Here is an 18,701-nt window from a genome sequence, read left to right on the forward strand (position 1 = left end):
GGTCAAGCTGGAGGGGGCGGCTAGGGCCTCTTGAGCCACTGAAGGATTTAATTTAAATAAAGTAGGAAGACAGGAATGGGTTTTAAGCAATAGAGTTTGTTAAATAATCATTTAAATTATCTTAAAACGTCACTTTGGCTAGCTGTGTGAAGAACATAGTGAAGGGAGCTCATCAAGAGTAGAGAGAGGCTGTCCCAGGAGTGCAGGCAACATGCTGCTCCACAATCAGTGAAGACCTTGGAAGGAAGTTCTGCAGTTGTCAAGGGAGGGAAAAGTCAATGAAGAAGACAGAAAAAAGAAAGGCCAGTGGGGCTGGGATGGGGACAGTATGAGAACACGGTTTCATAGAGGCAGAGAGAGGAGCGTGTCTTACCTTTCACGTGACTAAATACATCAACCTTAGGTTTTAAGACCTGTACGATAGTTTATTGAGTGGCTGTACCAAAGATTATTGAAGCCCCCTCACTCCCCGCACCTGCATGCACACACCTGGATTAGAGGATATTTTGACTGTTTACAACTTTTTTGCCCCGGTAAGTAAGGATGCGATGAACATTATGGCAGTAAACCTTTGGGCACATACACGATTCATTCTGAAGGTAGATATTTAGAAACAGTCCTGTAGACTAAATGGTAATGTATGACGTCTTGCCAATATGTTTATGAAAGCACTGAGGAGATTAAATGGCATAATTTCCATTGGAAAAAAGCTCATAGTCTAGCAAAGCCAATCCAGAAAGAACACACACAAAAAAAGCATGAACTAAATACTATGGAGTCCTACATATCGTGAGATATATTAGAACTCCTACTTCCTAGGTGTAGCACTGAGATTCAGGCATCTCCCTGAGCCCTCAAATGACCTGTTTTGTTATAAAGTTGTAAAGACTGGAGCTGATGTGTGTCCGTCTCTGTATTATTTATTTAGCTAACCTAAATCTCTCTAATCATTTCTTTCAACTGTTCCTCTTTTATCTATTTCAAAGTCTGCATTGTCCCTTCCCATAGTGGGCACTCTCACACTCCAGCACCTTCTTTCCAATGTTGGACAGCTTCTTCTGGTTTTGTCCTAGTCAGTCTCCTGTCCTCACCCACTTTCATGAGTGACTGATCCTCACCAATTCCTCCTTACGGCCTCTTCTCCATCATGAGGTCGTTTTCTGCAGGCTGTAGTGTTGCGTGCTTCTTACCCCAACATCACTAGACAGAGCCCCCAAACCACATCTAATTCATCTCTGTAAGGCTTCAGTAATTCTAGAATGCATACATGTTCGTTAAAACTAATCAATACTCATCTTATGGATTAACAAATATAATAACCATCACATCATGACAATCATTTCTCCAACGTACCATGCTTTGTGCTCATCAGTTTACATATAAAAATACTAATCCTAGAATCAACACTGTAACACAAATGAGATCTCCATTTAAAAAAATAAGGGAAGCCAACCCTGCAATAAAAAAAAAATCTTCATTTTAGATGAGAAACGTTAAGAGAGATAAAATATATTATCTGAAGTATCACTGGTTCTCTAGGGACAGAATTTAATTCAAATCTGCCTGACTCTGAAGTCCATGCATTTGATCATCGCACAATCTTGCTTGCATGCATACAGAAAGTACCATTTACAGGTTTACCATAAAATTGTTCTGAGAAAAATCTTGGAATCTTCAATTAATACAACCTTATTTCACATTTTCCAAAGACTGGAATATTTTTCCATGAATAAGTGTAGCAAAATGCCTTATTACCTACCGTGAAACATGAGCGATAGGAGCCACTCTGAATGAATGTTTTGTAAATGAACGAGTACAACCACAGCAATGGAGTTTTCACCTCAGGGGAGACCTGTCCATTCTTCCCGAAAATCACCTTTCCTTCTCTCACTCCTGCCACCATGCCTTGGTCCTACTCTCGCTTCTAGGGTCTTAGAATTCTGGGGCACATTTGAAGAGAATGGAGCAGAATCTTGTAGGACTGATCAACTTAACGCCTGTGTGATAGTCAACAGGGCATGTGCTAGCTGCTGTCCACAGAAGCACAGAGACTGCAGCGGGCCAGGAATTAAGACAGCACCTCCACAAAGGTGATGCGCAGCCCTTCTCCAAAAAGGAACTGTGTTAATAAGGGTTCTCTAGAGAAACAGAATCAATGGGAGATTTTTAAAAATAAAATCCTTCTTTTTAAAAAGATTTTATTTATGTATTTGACAGAGGGAACCACAGAGAGAGAGCACAAGCAGGGGGAGGGACAGATGCAGGCTTCCCTCTGAGCGGGGAGCTGGCTCCGGGCTTGATCCCAGGATCATAACCTGAGCCAAAGGCAGACGCTTAACTGACTGAGTCCCCCAGGTGCCCCTCAATTGGAGATTTTATATATATATATAATATATATATATATATATATATATATATATATATCTGTATCAGAAAGAGAAAAAGGATGTATTATAATAATTGGCTCATGTAGTTTTAGAGGCTGAGAAGTTTCATAATTTTCCATCTGCAAATCGGAGAACCAGGAAAACCTTCAATGTAATTCAGTCCAAATCCAAGGCCTGAGAACTAGAGGAAGCAAGAGTGTAAACACAATCTAAGGCTGAAGGCCAGGGAAGCAGGGTGCCACTGATATCAATCTCACGGTCCAAAGGCTGGAGAACTAGGAGCTCAGATGACTGAGGGCAGAAGACAGATATCCCAACTTAAGAAGAGAAAGAAATAATTCGTTCTTCGGTCCCTTTGTTCTACTCAGGCATTTAGTGGATTGGATGATGCCCGTCCACATGGTGCCAGTGGATCTTCTATACTCAGTCTACAGATTCAAACAGTAATCTCTTCCAGAAGCACCCTCACAGACACACCAAAAATAATGTTTTACCAGTAACCTGGGCAATCTTCAGTGCAGTCTGGTTGACACATAGAATTATTACAATAACTCCTGGCAGGTGGGCTCAGGACGTGCTTCCATGATTCTCGATCAGATGGAGGCTGGACTTCCCTTGATGCTAACTGGGCTTAACATCAATGTTTCTCACAGATTGTCACTTCCCTCCTCTTTCCAGGCATGTGGAGAATGGCTCCTCTGGATCCTTGAGTTTGGGCAGAACTATGTGACCACATCTGGCCAGTGAGTTTTAAGTATATACATAGGGGATATATATCATCTTGGCTGGAGCATTTAATTCTCAGTTTGACATGGCAACTGGCCACATTCAAGATGGTAACTGCTTGGTCAGCCAAGGTCTGATTAATTGGAATGGATAGATTTCTCCAAATGACCCTTAATAGACATATTTAAATATATATATAAATATATTTATAAATTTATTTATATAAATATTATATATATATATATATATATATATATATTATATATATATATATATATATATATTTAAGCCTCTGAGATCTAGGAGTTGTTACTGCAGTAACAACCCTGCAGCATGTCCTAACCTAATTCACTATTTCCTTTTCTGCCTCTTTGTTCCCTTGAGATCTAGTCACCTCAAGTCCAGCTTCATTAACCTCTACTCCAGGCCCTGTGCTTCGTAGCCTTTTTCCTCTCCATGACTTGAGGGACCTTATCTAGCATGTGGCTGCAGGTGGAAGCCATATTCAGACCATATGCTTTTCTTTTTCTTTTTTCTCTTTTGATGCCTTGTATCCTCTCAGGATTAAGGTTTTGAAGCTTTAGAAGGCTCTAATAACCCTTCTCTGAGGCTTCACTGGGGAAGGCCAGGGAATAAAAAATATCATCTGGGAAAAAAAAAAGAAACACACCATTTAATATATTAAAATGTTGTTCCAACTCAGGTATATCACACTGAATCCCTATAAACCACTTTATTAAACTGTGCTTTTGTGTGGCACTATTTGATTAAATTTAAGGACACTATAAGGAATAATTCATTCTTGTGAGTGCTGTCAAAATGTTACTGAGGACCCTATTTATTTTATCATATATGGTTCTCTGTGTGAAGATACTCAGGAAAAATTCTGAACTAAGAATGGTCATAACTTTTGGCAATTTTTAGAATATTATTGATACCGTGAGCCATGCAAATAATTAGATGCAGATCCATTTATCTAACTACCTGTGATTATTGAATAAGATAATCCTCATTGTACATATAGTCAAGCAAACCCAGTAGTAGGATTGAACTTGGCTATTCCTGCTCCATGGCGCACTATAACCCTGGGTTGTCCCCTGAACCAGGGCCAGCTGGCCTTCAGCTTTTGCATTTTGGGAGGAAGGGCTCTGTCAAACTTGAATTTGGGTCACTTCTCAGTAGCTTCAAAGGATTAATAGAGGCTATAACAGCTTAAGCCCAAGATTTAAGTGTTCCTTGTTAAGAGTAACAGATTGACCATGGAATTATCCCAGATATCCAATATTGTTTTGATGCATCAGGTATCCAGCTGCAGTAAGAAGTAATAACACCTCAGAGCTTCCAAGATCCTCTTCTTTAACTCCAACATCAATATTTCTGGGTGTTGCATCTTTGCAAGATGACGTTAGTGTGGGTAGGCTGAGCTATCCTTCCCCAAATTCCCTTCATCTACGTTCTCAGTTAGGGCGGGCCACAGGAAGCTTCCAGAAATATTTGGAGGCAGAAAGGAAGCATCAGCCAAGTGGCAGCTCACACACATTGTTGCCGATCAAACCACTCACCTCGACATGAGGCTTCAACTGGGTCCGCCATTGCTCTACCTGGCCCTGGAGACTCCTTTGCTTCTCTTGATTTTTGGCCCACGTGTGTGTTTAGTTACAAACAAAGGGCCCTGGCTTCTGCAGGACATCCATACCTCCACGATTCTGCTTCTCTGGCTGAGCCCTGACTGGTACCCTGGGATCTGCATAACGCAGGGTAAGGAATCCGCATGGCCAGATGGCAATAAGAGGCTCTTCTAAGTCCTTCCTGGGCAGCTCCATTCCCCAGGATATTCTATTTCTGCCAAATGTGTTGTTTCATTTCTGACTCACAGCTTTGCCTGTTGGTGCGTAGATTTGTACGTATCCCTTAATTCAGGACATAGAGATTCAGCCTCTAATATCTAACGTACCTCAGTCGCTTAGATTCTGGGAGTACAAAGATAGATGATGTGGGTAGAGATAGTGTGCAAATCACGGATAAAACATGGTAGGAGGCAACAAACAGATGCATGTTTTCATAATAGGAAATGGGAGAGAACGACTGCTGTTTCCTAGGAAAGACCTGAGATCAGAGAGGACCTCACAGGGAGATAAGCAATGCCAGGCCTTACGTGACCCATTCATCTGGCATTGGTATTCTTTGAAATCACAGAAAAATCCCTTGCAAGGTGACCCTTGCACTTGGCTGTTAAGTGAAGAAGGGTACATAGGAGCAGCAGTGAGGTGTAGACGGATAGAAGCTGCTAATTCTCTTTTGTCGATGCCAGGGCAGCAGCCAAATAAAGCTGTCCCAGAGAATGTTGTCTGTCTTAGCCCAGGCCTTCGAGAGAGGGTTCTGGGCTGGAGGTACAGATTTGAAGGCTTTCAGCGCAGAGCTGGGACGTGGAGTCATGGACTCAATCCCAAGCCAGGCAGCTTGCCTCAGCCCGTGTCTCTGCTCACTGCGGCGGGAACTACAGACTCCAGCTCCTTGCTCGTTTTCCCAAGATCCATGTCTCCCGTCCGCCCCGGGCTTTGACTCCCCAGTTCCGACTCTCCCGGCTTCATGTCTTGGTTCATGCTTCTTATCACCCAGTGTGGTGCCCTAGCCATAGCGTCTGCTTACATATTCCATTTGGAGATCACATGGGTCCACCTTCCGAATGTCCCCTAGCGTTCCTGGGATCTGGCATCGGGGACTCCAGTGTTCTCTGCTGCCATCTTGAATCCTGTCCTAGTGATGCTACTTCCAAAACATGCTCCGCTGCTGTAAGTGCCATTGCTGCTGCGGCCCCGGTCTAAGCTACCCATCGTATTTCATCCGGACGGGACTGTGGCCTCGTCACCACCTCCCTGCTGCCAAACGTAGGCCCCTATAATTCACTCCCTACACAGCTGCCGGGGTGATCCCTTCAAAATAAATCGGATCCTTTTCCTCCCCCACTTTAGCAGCAGTTAGTGGCCTCCCATTACACTTCATATAACTCCAATTCCTCACCATGGCAGAGATGGCCTTGCATCATCTGTCTCCTGGCCTCTTTTCAAGGGTTGTCATGTGTCCCATTCCATCCGAAGCACCTGCTTTGGCCACACTGGCCCCTCTCCTGCTCCTGGAATGCGCCAAGACCTTCCTCCTTCCTCCCTCCTCCCTTCCTCCCTCCTCCTTCACGTTGGCTGCTTGCCCCACTATGTACTATTCCTTCTCCCGGCTCTCCAAAGGCCCTGTTCACCCTTCAGCCACCGGCTTCAATGTCTGTCCCTCAGCACGCAGTCCAGAAGAGTGCCACCGCCTGCCCGCACCCTCGCCATTGCCATGCTCCTCTCTAACTTCCCACAACCAGTGAGCGCCTTGTTCTCTCGCGTGCTTTCTTGGTCTGCGGCGCTCCACACTTCGCTGAGCTTGTGAAGACACACGTTTACCCCTTCTCTTCCCATCTCCACTGCCCAGGTCAGTGTTTCGCACGGAGGGTGCTCGGATTTGTGCTGTGATGTTTGTGAGTCATCTGGAGGTAGTAAGGGGTGTTTGTGTGTGTGTGTGTGTTGTGTGTGTGCACGCGCGTGTGTAGGGGGGTAACCTTCTCCGTATCTGAGGAAGATGACTTGATTTGATTGTTTATGAGCCAAGGAAGAAAGGCTGAGTCCTAGAATATGTTCTTACCATTCCGCGGTTTCTACTATTTGCATTTTGCTTTACTTCACACTTATTCCAAGCTGGACATTGTCCGAATAAATATTTTTATTTGGAAAGTAAATCATGTCTCTTTGTGTTGATTTATCATCCTCTGCATTTGCTTGGTAATTGGATTATTTACCAGAGTTGTGGTTTTTTTTTTTTTTTTTCTTTTCTTCTATTTTCAATTGTATTTCTAGGAAAACCTAAATTTTCGTTTACTTTATCCAGGAGAATTTCTTGGGGGATATAATCACAGAATTAGAGTTTCTGGATCAAAACTGTGAACAATCTTAAAGGTCTTATTTCACAGCCACACATTTCTCCTTAGAAAGATGGGCCCAATTTGCTAAGCCAAAAGCAACGCACAGCTGTGCCTGTTTCCCCATGGCCTTTTCAACATGGACTTTAAACATTTATTTATTTATTTAATTTATTTATTTTATCACTCGTACCTTGTTTTGCTAATTTAGGTACCTTGGGAGGCACCAAGGACCATTTCACAGATGAGAAGTCGCACAGCAGTCACTTGCTCTGGAGTGAGGCAGTCATTTCCGCAATCCTAGAGACTTGACCTTGTCAGAGGCCATGTCTGTTAGAACGTTCTAGGCCACAGGGAACAGAAACACCAATTCAGACGCGCTGGCTTCAGGAAGCAGATGTCCTGAGGCAGGCGGGGGCTCTGGGCAGGGGGCTGGGCTGCATGTCGCTGTCATTCATGCTCTGGGCTTTGGCTTCCCGTCAGGGTCCCCTTGACGGGCGAGGGAAGCCTGCTGAAGCCACGCTAAGCCTCACATTGGCGTGTGACAATCCCCAGCTGATGAAGGAATCCTGATTTCCGGCGACTCTCTTGTAAGATTGAGGAGACTTTCCAAAAATCGCTCCTCTCCTCTCTCCGGTAGATCCCTTGGGTCTCATTGAACTCAACTGGGTCCCCTGCTTATTTCTGAACTAATTGCTGCATGTCAGCAGTAAGTGCGGGGATTATCTTAAGCCTCCTTTTATAGTCCTTTCTCTTGTAAACGGCTCAAGAATCTGATTTTCTCTTTTTAAAAATTAATTAGTTAATTTATTTTACATTTCTTTTTTCTTTTTTTTTTTAAACAAATGGTTTAAATTTTTATTTATTTATTTATGATAGTCACAGAGAGAGAGAGAGAGAGAGAGAGAGAGAGAGAGAGGCAGAGACACAGGCAAAGGGAGAAGCAGGCTCCATGCACCGGGAGCCCGATGTGGGATTCGATCCCGGGTCTCCAGGATCGCGCCCTGGGACAAAGGCAGGCGCCAAACCGCTGCGCCACTCAGGGATCCCCACATTTCTTAATTTAAATTCTATTTGCCAACATATAGTATTGCTGCCATGCTCATCCCGTCAAGTGTCCTCCTCAGTGCCCGTCACTCGATCACCCCATCCCTCCACCCACCTCCCCTTCCGCAACCTTTTGTGTGTTTCCCAGAGTTAGGGGTCTCCGACTTGCATTCGTAGGTTTCCCCACTTTGGTTTTAGTACCTGTGGGTGATTCAGACTGTTCCCAGGTTTTGCAGCCAGATAAGCAAATTTTATTTTTATATTTTTCCCATTATTTATTATCTCCAAGATGTTTGGCTTATGCGGGGAATTTATAGCAGTATCAGTGAAATTACTTTTACCAGTGGTTTTTTTTTTTTTTAATAGAATTGTCAAAATTATAATGATTTGTAGGAATTCTTTGTTTTGGATACAAGTCTTTTTGTTGGATATATGTATTGCAAAAAGGCTTATCTTTTCACTTTTAAAAGTCTATCTTTCAGGTTAATCTCCAGAAAACATCTTTATTTACTCCAAGTCATGACAATATTTTTTCCTATTTGATCCAGTTTTGTAATATACATGTAAGTTTTTTGGAGTTCAGTGATATATGCTAAACTCCAAAACTTGGGAAGTTTTGATGTATGTTTATACTTGTGAAGGCACTTCCACAATTTAAAAAAATGAACATATTGTGATGCCGGGGTGGCTCAGTGGTCAGGCGTCTGCCTTCAGCTCAGGGCGTTGCCCGGAGGTCCTGGGATCGAGTCCCACATCGAGCTCCCTGCGAGGAGACTGCTTCTCCCTCTGCCTGTGTCTCTGCCTCTCTCTGTGTGTCTCTCATGAATAAATAAATAAAATCTTTAAAGAAAAAAAGTGAACATATTCATGCCCCCTAAGTTTCCTCCTACTCCTTGGTAGTTCCTCCCTCTGGCCCTGCTGGATCCACTGTCCTCCTGAAGCTTTTTGGTCACTATTCATTTCTATTACTGATCTGTTTTCCATCATTGGTTGTTAGCTTATTTTTTGAAATATTTATTATACATATTATAAGTGGAATAATATAGTATGCAAGGATTATTTTGACCTTTTTGTTTATTTTGGTTTTGCTCCTTTCCTTTGGCATAGTAGTTCTAAAATTTAGCCATGTTGTTGCTCTTTATTGCTGAGAACTCACTCTTGCATGGACATACAGCAATTTGCTTATTTATTAATCTGTTTACGGACATTTAGGTTGTTTCCATTCTGGGACTATTACAAATGAACTTACTATGAACATTCGTGCAAAAAAAAAAAAAGCAACATGCTTTCATTTCTCTTGAGTAAATACTTAGGATGTTTATTACCAGATCATGTGTTAGGTATATAATTAAATATTTTTAAAACTGCCAAAATTTGGGGTTCCTGGGTGGATCAGTCGGTTAAATGTTGAATTCTTGATTTTAGCTTGGGCCATGCTCCGGGTCATGAGACTGAGGCTCAAATTAGGCTCTGGGCTGGGCATGCAGCCTACTTAAGACTCTCTCTCTCCTTCTCCCTTCGCTCCCCACCTCTGCTTGAGTGCATGCACTCTTTTACCTTCTTTCTCCAAAAAACAAACAAACATAAAAATCTGCCAAGCTTTAATCTGTTAATCTTCGACTTTATTTCTTCTTTATTTTCATTTTTATTTTAGTTTCCTAAAATGACAGTTTAAGTCATCAATTTGAGCTCTTTGTCCTTCTGTAATATAAATGTTTAGTGCTATAAATTTCCCTCTACGCACTGCATTGGCAGCATCCCACAAACTCTATATTGTATTTTCATTTTCATTAAATTCTGAGTGGGTCTTAACTCCCCTGTTGATTACCACATTTACTAAATAGGAGTGCATTAGTTAATTTCCAAGCATTTGGGGATTTTCCAGATAATTTTTTGTTCTTGATTCAAATTTAATTCCACCGTGGCTAGAGAAAATACTTTGCATGATTTAAATCATGTTAAATTTATTAAGTTACTTTATGACCCAGACGATGGACTATCTTGGTAAATGCTTCAGGTGTCCTGGAAGATGTGTGGACTCTACTGCTGTGAGGTAGAGTGTTACAGAAATGTCAGTCAGGTCAAATTGTCACTGGGGTCACTCAAGTCTTCTATATCCTTCATGGAATTTCTGTCTAGTTGTCCTATCAATTATTAAAAGAAGGGCATTGCAGTGTTTGTTTATTCCTTCTTTACAGTTTTGTCAGCTTTTGCTTCATGTATGTCAGAACTCCTTAATTAAGTGCATAAACATTTAGAGTTGTATTTTTTCTTGATGAATTGACTGCTCTATCATGATGAAATGCATTTATTACTGGTAATACTCTTTTCTCTGATATCTGCTTTGTCTACTGTTATTAGCTATTCCAGCTTTCTTTCATTTAGCTTGACCATGGTATGTATGTTTCTTGATCTCTTTACACTTAATCTGTTTGCTTAATTATTTTTAAATTGAGTTTTTTTTAAAAAAAATCTTATTTATTTATTTATTTATTTATTTATTTATTTATTTATTTATTCATGAGAGACACAGATTGAGAGAGGCAGAGACACAGGCAGAGGGAGAAGCAGACTCCTTGCAGGGAGCCTGATGTGGGACTAGATCCTGGGACTCCAAGATCACGACCTGAACCAAAGGCAGGCACTCAATCACTGATCCATCCAGGGGCCCCCTTTAAAGTGAGATTTTGGGATGTCTGGGTGGTGCAGTGGTTGAGCACCTGCCTTTGGCCCAGGGCATGATCCTGGAGTCCCCGGATTGAGTCCCACGTCGGGCTCCCTGCGAGGAACCTGCTTCTCCCTCTGCCTGTGTCTCTGCCTCTCTCTCCGTGTCTCTGCCTCTCTTTCTCTGTGTCTCTCATGAATAAATAAATAAACTCTTTAAAAAAAATAAAGTGAGTTTTTGTGTCCAGTATTTCTATGTTGCTTTTTCATTCAGTCTGACAATTGCTTCTTTGTATTTGGGAGAGATGGTGATTTAGACCATTTAAAATGAATGTATTTATTGATATGCTTAGCTTTAAATTTACCATCTTGTTTTTGTTTTTTATTTTTTCTATTTCTTTTCTTCTTTTTGTTCTCTTCTTTTGAATAAACTGAACACTATTTGTGATTCTATTTATCTCCTTGTTGGCTTACTAGCTATGATTCTTTGATTTGCTATTTTACATTTGCTCTAGATTTTGAAGAATACATTTTTCCTTTAACATTGTCTACCTTCAAGTGACATATCATTTCCTCTGTGTTATGAAAATCTAATAAAAATAGACTTCCATCCTCCAGTCTCTGGTTTTCTTATTTTTGTCATTCACTTTACTTCTACATAAATTATAAGCTCACACTACCATGTTATTGTATTTTAGTTAATTATCCTTTAAAATATTTACATAATAAACATTTCTCCTATATCTGCCCCCAGAATAACCATTTTTAAAATTTTCTTCAGTCTTTCATATAAATTATTATTTTCATCTAGTATCATCTTTCTTTTGTCCCAAGGACTTCCTTAACATTTTTTGTAGTGTAGGTCTGCTGGTGATGAATTCTTTCAGCTTTTGTATGATTGCAGAGAGACCATTTTTCCTGTGATTTTGAACAGTATTTTCAAAATGTATAGACTTCTTGTTTAGCTGAATTTTTTCTTTTAATGTTTAAAACATTTAACTCAATGAGTAGTCTGCTGTTATTTTCATCTTTCTCCTCTAGTACTTAGATTGTCCTTTTTTTCTAGCTACTTTGATGATTTTCTTTCTATCGCTGGCTTTGAGCAGTGATATCTATCTATCTATCCACCTATCTATCATCTATCAATTCTATAATCCATCTATCTACCCACCTACTTACCTACCTATCTATCTACCTATGTTCTGACATCTTTGCCTAGCTCCTATATCTATTGCTTTTTTTCTAATAATTTTTACTTTTTTATTTCACTTTCCTATCCTTGGAAATTTTCATTTATTTCTTCTATCTCATCTATTGTATATATTCACTCTCCTCTGGGGATCATGCAATGTGTTCTTTATTATTGAGATGATAGCTCTTATTTAATTTTATTTCCTGACGTCAATCAGCTCTTTACATCTTTTCTTTGAAAATTTCTTTTTTGTTTTAAAGATTTTATTTATTTATTCATGAGAGACAGAGAGACAGAGAGAGAGAGAGAGAGAGAGGCAGAGATACAGGGAGAGGGAGAAGCAGGCTCCATGCAGGAAGACTGATGTGGGACTCAATCCTGGGTCTCCAGGATCATGCCCTGGGCTGAAGGCAGTGCTGCCCTCCCTGAACATTTCTAATTCAAGTTTGATATCACAAGTTAATATATATAATTTTATTTATAATTTTCAATTATTTATATTAACTTCTTTCATTAAAAATAATGTTTTTGAGAGTTAGCTGCATGTATCATTAGCCCATTATTTTTTATTGTATGGATATACTGCAATTTGTTCTCATCTACTGGTGGGATAGAAATTTGGGTTATTTCCAATTTGGGGTTATTTTTGATTAAGTGCCTAAACTTTTGCATGCAAGCTTTCATGTGGACAGAAGTTTCATTTCTTCTGGAGTGGGATTCCTGGGTCTACTGTTGCAAGTACATGTTTAACTTTAAAAGAAATCATCAAATTGCATTCTCAGTAATGACATATGAGTGTGTCAGTTACTCTAGATCATCAGTATGAGTTGGTAGTGTGAGTCTGACATTTCTAGTGACTGTGTAGTAGCAGTGACTCATTGTGGTCACAATTTGAATTTCCCTAATGTTGAATTTTATTTTTATTCTTTTCACTTGCTTATTTGCTCTTCATCTACCTTTGTTGGTAAATTTCTATTCTAATCCTTTGCCTAATTTTTTTAAATTTATTTTTTATTTTTGCTTGTTTTATACTGAAAAGTCCTTTACATATTCTGGATAAAGGCATTTATGTTATAAATATTTCCCCCTACTTTGTGACTTGTCTTTTCTTTTTATTACTTGACTAGTAGTGACTTGAAAAACAAGGGAAAACTGGGTCACAAGATTTTCTCCTCTATTTTCTTCCAGAAGGTTTATAGGTTTAAGTTTTACATTTAGATCTTAGCGACTTGGATTAGGCAGAGATTTCTTAGATAAGACACAAATACATGAACCTTAAAAGAGAGAAAAAATACATTAGACTTCTCCTTGGAAATAATATATGGCAGAAGACACTGGAGAAATATCTTTACAGTACTGAAAGAAACAAAGCAAAACAAAACTGTCAACCTAGAATTCAATGCCTAATAAGATTTCCTGGAATGTTGAAGATGAAGATTTTTTTTTCTGAACGCACAGAAGGTGAAGGAATTTATAAGCAGCAGACTTACACTATAAAAAAATATTAAAGGAAGTCCTTCTAACAGAAGGAAAAATGATGTGAGATGGAAGTTAGATCTCCATGAAATAATGAATACCACTGAAATTGTCAAATATGTGGGGAAATACAAAAGGATTTTTTCTAGCTTTGTAAAAATCTCTTTATAAGATAATTGAGTATTTAAAGTAGAAACAGGGCAGCCCGGGTGGCTCAGCAGTTTAGCGCCGCCCAGGGCGCGATCCTGGAGACCTGGGATCGAGTCCCACGTCGGGCTCCATGCATGGAGCCTGCTTCTCCCTCTGCCTGTGTCTCTGCCTCTCTCTCTGTGTGTCTCTCATGAATAAATAAATAAAATATTTACAAAAATAAAAAAGAAAGTAAAAACAATGTATGATGGTTTATAACACGTGTAGAAGCGAAAGTATGTTAATAATAGCACAAAGTCCAATAAAGGGAAAATGGAAGTGTGCTGTTGTAAGGTTTCTATACAATATGTCGAATGTTATGATGTTACTTGAAGGGTGTGCTAAGTTAAAGATGCATACTGTAAACCCAAAAGAAACCATTAAAAACAAAATAAACCAGCATAGCTAATAAACCAATTAGAGAAATAAAGTAAAATTATAAAATATTTTATGTCTGAACACAGGCACACACGCATAAAACTTGGAACTTGAATTCTTACATGTGTAGGAATTTTCCAAATATAGAAGTTCAATGAATGTTGAGCAAATTTATTAAAATAGCAAAATGAAATATCTTCTCATTAGTGTGTAGGAACTGCTGATTGACTTCAGGAAACATGGAAATATACAAGTCCAATTTCTGCAAATACCACTGCATAATTGGAATGGAAAATGATGCTATGATTAATTACATACAGCCAATGATGACCTTCTTCATTTAGATTCATGAATGTTTGTGGGGCATCTTTTTCAGATACTATAAGCCATTTTTTCAGATACTATAAACCAAGGATCAAAATAAACTGAACTTAGAACCAGACTTTTGAATTTCTACATCACCAGTAGTGAAACAAATATTATTTTAAAATGGCACATATTCAAACACATTGTTCCTATTACAATTTTATTATTTATGAGAATATTTACTGTAAGAAGGTTTTATGTATATTTAATATGCAAAATAAATTTTAAAATAGAAACATGGGTTATTTCATCTTTATCTCATTGTTTTACTTTTATGTCATCTATAATTTACACAATGTAGTATCTACTTCTGTATTTTACAACTGCAATTTATTCTATTATATATTATTTATCATAAGAATTGTCTTACATGTAACATATACATATATAGTATAAAATACATGTAAAATATGTAACATAAGTCTACTTTACAATATCACATAACCATAAGAATGAGCATTATATAATATTAATAATTTGGACAGTAAAACAAATAAGCATAATAATGTTTTCGGTTCCAAAAGCTTGGCGCCTTTGCCTGTGAGAGACAATGTAACTGGATGGTCAAGCATGAACTTCCAGAGAGAGACTTGCATGGATTCAGGTCCAGTTTTAGCACTTTCCAGTACAAGAAAATTCCTTGTCAAGTCTTTAATTCAGTGCCTTTAATTCATGCATTGTAGCCTTTTTCCCCCTTTTCATAAAAAGGAGCATGTGTTAATACCTATCTCAGTGAATTACTGAAGGGCTTAAACAACATATGCAAAATAATTAGGATTTGTAATTAAACCATGTAAATTAATTAGAATAGTGCACGATACACAGAGCTTACAGCTATGACTATTGTTACTACCAATAATGATTGCTAATATTTTATAGCATTTAATAATTGCTAGGCACTATTTTGAAAGGAATTTACGTACATCAACTCACTGAATTCTCATTTTAAAAAACCCAAAATGTATGCAGAGCCACTGCATGAGACAGTATTCCCACTTTAGAGATGAGAAAATTGGCATACAGGACTTAAATTTCATTATTATAGTGTGGTGTGTTAAAGCAACCTTCTATTTGGAGAATAAGTGATTTTGGTCATAGCAGATAAATAAGATTTTATGTTGGTTAAGGTAAGCTTGAAAAATAATTTTGCGTTGATTGCCACAAGTTAGGTGAGTATATAATGCTATTTTTTTGTTCTCAACATCATATTTGACAGTCAAAGTCAGATTTGCTTCATAATAAGAGAGCATATTTGCCTTAATCTTTTAAATCTACTTTGAAATAGTTTGTGTAATATAGGAGTTATTTCATCTTTGATATAAAAAAATCTGGAAAAAATTAAATTAAGGCCAGCTGTGTGTGTGTGTATTAACACACAACTAATTATAGCATGCTGTGAGGCACATTTCTTTGAACTCAAATGATGATGGAAAAATATAACCACTCCATACATATAAGCATCCAACAACCGAAGATTTTCAAGGCACCTTTGGGTATACTGTGTGAATGATCATTATGATTTCTATTAGCTCTTAATAATTAATCCTTCTCTAGTCAACGACTTATTGAAGGCATAGATCCATCGGATCAATGACTGCAACCTTTATTTTTAGAAATAAAGCAGTAGATACCTCATGATGTCTTTTCAATTAGCATTTATTGTGTACCTACTTTTATGCCTAGTGCTGTGATAAGTTATGGGCAGCTACCAATGGGAGAAATCAGAATTCTTGTCCAGAGCAACTCACACTAAGTGAGACAGTCGTGTAGGAAAATAATGACGATACATAGTCATAGGTGCTGTAATAGGTGAATACAGTTATGGATTCAAGAAGGTCTCCATAAAGGAACTGACATTTCAGTTTCATCCTCAAGACAAAAGTTCCCCCTCCCTCTTGCATGAACTAGACATTCAACACAGTAGATGTGAAAAGGTATCAGGTATATTTTTTTAATGATTTTATTTTATTATTCATGAGACACACAGAGAGGGAGGCAGAGACATAGGCAGAGGGGGAAGCAGGCTCCCTGCAGGGAGCCTGTTGTGGGACTTGATCCCAGGACCCTGGGATCATGCTCTGGGCCAAGGGCAGAAGCTCAACCACTGAGTCACCTGGGCGTCCTGAAAGTGATCATTTTGAAAGAACGGGGCAGGTATAGAAGTAGTTCAGTGTCTGGGGCTAGTTGCTGGAGGTAAAGATGGACAGGCAAGCTGGGGTTCATTCATGAACGAACGGTTTAGCTTTGTTCTTTATAGAGAATAGGAAACCAATTAAGGTAATTTCCACATCAGATGTGTTCTTTTGATCAACAAAAAGTCAGTTCAAATGTCACCTCCTCAAAGAGGGCTTCTATGGCCACCTTAGACAAAGAAAATGCTTTCCCTAGTCACTTTCTACCCCGCAACCCTAATTTATTTTCTGAAGACATTTTCCTACCTGGAATCATCTTTTTTATCTATTTGTTCATCTCCTGTTTTCCTCGGCTGGAATGGGAACTGTATGAGGGCAGAGAGGTGGTCTGTTTTGCTCACCACTTGATTCCAGGGATGGGAGCATAACAGGCTCTCAGGACACCTTTGTTCTGTGTTGAGTTGATGGACATAAGAGAGAGGGCTCTGGTTAAATTGGAAGTCATTGGTGTTAAGCTCCCTGTGGGTAAAGGTGTTGAGGAGGATAAAGTCAGTCTTTTGAGACACATTTCTGGCAATTTTTTTTTTTTTTTTTTTTTTTTTTTTTTACTTCTTCCTCTTCTCTAAAGGGCAAGATGACTTACAGAGGACATTTTATTCATCATGACAGGAGGAACCACATTGTTCATTCTCCAAACTAGAGGATTTTTGAAAGTGAAAAAGTGTTGTGTCAATAACTAAATCAGGATAACAAGTATAAACAGAACCATTCCAGGCAAACCAGAATACACAGCAGCCACATAATTCTTTATGCTTCTTTGTATTGGATTAAAATTTGGTGCCAGATGCCAGCTAGGCCATTTGAAGTCTTTTTTTCTAGGGATTTTAGGACTGGTGGTACATATGGCTGATGGCTGTCCTTCTCTTTCTGGCTAATAAAGCTAATCATGCCAATCTACCAGTGGCCATGTTTTCCACAGAGTCACCTGAAGGACTATGGGTGTAGGTATGGGGACTGAGTGAAAGACCCTAGAACAACACATGATCTGCACATGTGGTCACCACGTGGTTGGCACTCAACCCCTAGGAACATGACTGGGTTGGGCTGATTGGAGAAGGTAGCTGAAAACACTAGATGACCAAGAGGTGGGTGAACCCTTCAGAAAGGCCAAGTGCGGCCTCTATCCCTTTGACCATCAATGCCAGCCCTAGTGGGCCTCTTCCAGACACAGTGTCTGGAGCTATCAGAGCCCCAGTCCACTTCATGACGTGCCCATAGATGTGGTGATCACTTAAAAGCCTCACTCTTCTCATGATACCACAAGGCGGGGTTGGATGATCATATGATAGCATCCACTTGAAGTCTGCTGCTAAATGTTTTCTCCACTTTAGGACTTTCCTCTCCTGGAGGAGTCTGTAGTTTTCCCTCAGGAGTGACATGTTTGATCAGGATTTCCCCCCAAAGTCTCCTCCTCTCAGGCCTGAGGAGGGTCTTGAGTTTCCTGGAAAACAACGTGGATGTAGTTTTAGGGCAATACCTGGGATATCACACATGTACTTCATCTCTTATCCCAAATGAGTGGGCTTGAAGGCAACTGAGAGTTCTGGGTGAGTTCCTGTGCTCTCCTTGGAAATCACAAAAAAGAACCATCAAGATAAGAAGCAGCCATGGGCACCACCCAGCCGGAGAGAAGGAACCAGGAATCCTGGGACATTTGCAACTTTACCTAGTTGTTTCCATTTTTTTTTCTTAAATACTCTTCAATCTTCATCTTTTACTTTATGCTCTCTTTTTATAGTTTTTCCCTCTCTCATTTCATTCTCCTTGTCCTTTTTATCTATCTGCCTCTCAGCCATCACACCTTCTTTCCTATTCCCCTATTCTTTTGCTTCTTCTCTTCCTTCCTCCTCATTGTCTCTCTACACCTCTTTCCTCCATGAATAGACACTGTCCACCTACCAAATACATTTGCCCCTGGCCCTACCTGCTGCTTGAAATGAGACACACTCCTGGCTCTGAGGACATTGTTCTGCTTCACCACTTAGGGGCTGTGGTGTCAGCATTGGTGTGAGTTAAATGACAGCTGGTTTTGGAGGAGCACCATCCCCTGAGGGTCCTTTAGAAGGAACTCGGTGAATCATGCAATCCTAGGTCCTCTCTCTACAGCTGGGCTTGGAGGTTCAGAACTG

Source organism: Nyctereutes procyonoides, unplaced genomic scaffold, assembly GCF_905146905.1.
Source record: "Nyctereutes procyonoides isolate TBG_1078 unplaced genomic scaffold, NYPRO_anot_genome, whole genome shotgun sequence".
In the NCBI taxonomy this organism is placed as follows: Eukaryota; Metazoa; Chordata; class Mammalia; order Carnivora; family Canidae; genus Nyctereutes; species Nyctereutes procyonoides.